The following is a 2264-nucleotide window of genomic DNA, read 5'->3' as shown; positions in this document are numbered from 1 at the left end:
ACATCCAGCCTGACCTTGGATGCCTCCAGGGTTGGGGCATCCAACAACCTCCTTGGGCAACCTGTTCCTGTGCGTCATCACCCTGTGTGTGAAAAACTTCCTTCTAATATCTAATCTAAACCTCCCCTGTCTCATTCCCAACAGTCTCCACATAGACAACTCCTCATGCATTTGTTCATGACTTGGGACTGTCCCTTTAGGTTGGAGATTGAAACTGTGTTTTTACTTCTGAGGAACTGTGTTGAAGACAGTGGCTCAAGCAGAAGACTTCCAACATCTGTATGCAGTTACAGTGTAGGGCTTTTACAGTGTCAACAAAAGAATGAAAATGGCAGCAGCCTTTACATCTAGATTTTCTGCCTTCGAAAAGGAATTTAATCTTGATATAATGTCACTAATAAAATTATATTTGGGTGTTTTATGTCCCAACATCTGATATTGAGTGTTTAATGGAAATATTTCTCTGTAGGTAAATACCAGTTCAGCCATGGAAAATTGTATCTATACAAACAACCACTGTTGTGGAGTTAGTTCTTTAAGCTTCCATGAAAAGCGTGAGCCAAGTGGGACTAATTTGGCCCTTTATATATGGCACATAAATCTATGCATAGGAGACTGCTAATTTGGAGAAGAGGCCAGCCTAGCTTTAATTGTGTCTCTAGGCTACACATTCTTCGGCTGATGCAAATGAAAAAGTACAGATGTAATTTTGGCCCATGGACAGCTCCTATATTTTTTTACTGATGCCACAGAAAAGTTTATCATGTATGAAGTGGCAAATAAAAAGAACATAATATAAAAAACTCTCAAGTTTAAACAATTCAAAGTTTCTCCCAAAAATGTCCATACAATATTTTTTTTTAAAAAAAAGGAGATAAATTGTCAAATTTAATTTTCTCCATGTAGATCTCAGAACAAAGAAGTTGCCTTATTTTAGCTATAAATTTCTCCATAAAAATGGCACCTATTAATACGAATTTTATATCATATTAAAGTATAAGAAACTCATAAAGAATTATATCATGCAATACAATTTTCCTTTGTATTTTGCTTTCCTGTAAACTATGGCCCCAAATTATTTGCAGAATGAAATCATATTATTTAATTTTACGATCTATATTATTAGTTTATATAATATCAAGCCACATACCTAAGGTTTCCATAGACCTCGTCTACATGGGCCATGCAGTCATTTTGTCTGGTCTCTACAGGCTCAGCAGACAGCCTAAGTGATCAAGAGAACCTTTTTTGCCCTTTATTCCTCCCCTCTTTCTTCCCCATAGCTGCAGCCAAGAATTAGTCACAGCTGCCTTCCATCAGGTTTTATAAGCCTATCTTAAGCCCTGCTTCCAAATGGAGAAGAAGAGAAGTCAAACGTGGGCACTTGAACCCATATAAATTCCACCAGCACTTATCATGAAGCACAAAGTTTAATCATTCATTAAGAGCAGAGCTATGGAAAGAGGAAGGTCACCTCTGCCAGGTCGGGCACTGGAACAGGCTGCCCAGGGAGGTTGTGGAGTCTCCTTCTCTGGAGATATTCAAGTCTCGCCTGGACACCTACCTGTGCAACCTGGTGGAGGGAACCTGCTTTGGCAGGGGGGTTGGTCTCGATGATCTCTAGAGGTCCCTTCCAACCCCTACAATTCTGTGATTCTGTGATTAACAGGGGAACACGTTCGATCTTTAGGATCTTTGCAAAGCTCTGTTGTGGCTCAAAGATGTCCGGCTATGACACCTAGATGTGGAGCTCTGGCTCATCTCTTGCTCTGAAAATACATTCCAATGCTGTTAACTCTTCAAGCATCATAGAAAACATGAAAAGGGATTTCACTCCAATTTTGTTTTCTCTTGTCTAAGAAAGCCAGTGTCTCAGTTGCATCATGGAGAAATGGGTGATGCAGGACATATGACATCCAGCAACTATTTGCAATGAGGCAGAGTCAAATGAGTTTGAATTGAGATGCTAACTCAATCATGAGGTGCTTTCACATGGCTAGCTCACCTGACAACAGAACCTCATGTTATTGGAAAAATAAGAACAGTTTTACCTAGCCGCAAGCTGCAGAAACATCTGGGCAAGTTATCTATCCTAAACCATCCTGCAGCCCTGTCACATGGCTTCTGCTTCCACCCTAATGCCACAGGCAGATTACAGTGGGATCTTTGGCCATGGGTCTCATGGGCAGCAGGGGATGGGGCACTGCGACAGCACCACGGGACATACAGGATCACTCAGTGCTTACCATCTGCTAAAGGGATGC

This window comes from Meleagris gallopavo, chromosome 2, assembly GCF_000146605.3.
Source record: "Meleagris gallopavo isolate NT-WF06-2002-E0010 breed Aviagen turkey brand Nicholas breeding stock chromosome 2, Turkey_5.1, whole genome shotgun sequence".
NCBI classification, from domain to species: Eukaryota; Metazoa; Chordata; class Aves; order Galliformes; family Phasianidae; genus Meleagris; species Meleagris gallopavo.
The sequence above is the reverse complement of the archived record's forward strand: the minus strand, read 5'-3'. Positions refer to the sequence as shown.